General features: G+C 40.4%; 1 long non-coding RNA gene across 1 annotated transcript in view; it reads left to right on the top strand.

Annotated features, from left to right (window-relative positions):
* LOC109331862 overlaps positions 1-748 on the top strand; it is an 8,809-nt gene that overhangs the window by 7,716 nt on the left and 345 nt on the right. The gene's annotated exons all lie outside the window — the stretch shown is intronic.

The raw sequence follows: 748 nt of genomic DNA on the forward strand, positions 1-748 counted from the left end.
CATGAGTAAAACGTTTTTGCATATTACATATAGATTCATTAGGAAGCATGCGAAATAACTCATACTCATGCGTAAGCGCATTTAGTCTAGCGCGCTTAACTTCATGCGTGCCTTCGTGGGTAACTCACAAAGTATCCCACATTTCTTTTGCATTAAGGCATTGCGAGACTCTAAAGAATTCGTCATAAGATAAGGCCGAAGTAATAATGTTCTTGGCCTTAAGGTGATATTGGACCTTTCTTTTCTCAATATCCATCCATAAGACTTTAGGCTTTTCTTTAGACTCACCATCCGCCATATGAAATGGAATGTATGGACCATTGACAACAGTATCCCAAATGTCCGTGTCTATTGCCTCGATATAGATTTTCATGCAAACCTTCCAATAGGCATAATCTTCATCACTGAATACGGGAGGGCGGTTAATGGATGCGCCATCACCACCAAATGGGTTATTAGATCCCATATGTAGTCCCTCTTGGATCACGCGGATGCGGTTGAGCTAGCACATCGTACTAGCTCCGATACCACTTGTTTGGTATCAGTGGTGGAATACACCTAGAAGGGGGGTTGAATAGGTGTGGTGGAGCTCAAGTTCCACTTTTTGGGTTTTTACACATTTGCTGAAAAATGTCCAGTTAATCGATTAAGCACTGTTCATAATCGATTAACCAGTAACAGATCCAGAATGATCAGAATAACAACTTGCACAGTTATTAACCAACACACAAACATATATACAAAAGAT

This window comes from Lupinus angustifolius, chromosome LG17 (genome assembly GCF_001865875.1).
Source record: "Lupinus angustifolius cultivar Tanjil chromosome LG17, LupAngTanjil_v1.0, whole genome shotgun sequence".
Classification (NCBI taxonomy): Eukaryota; Viridiplantae; Streptophyta; class Magnoliopsida; order Fabales; family Fabaceae; genus Lupinus; species Lupinus angustifolius.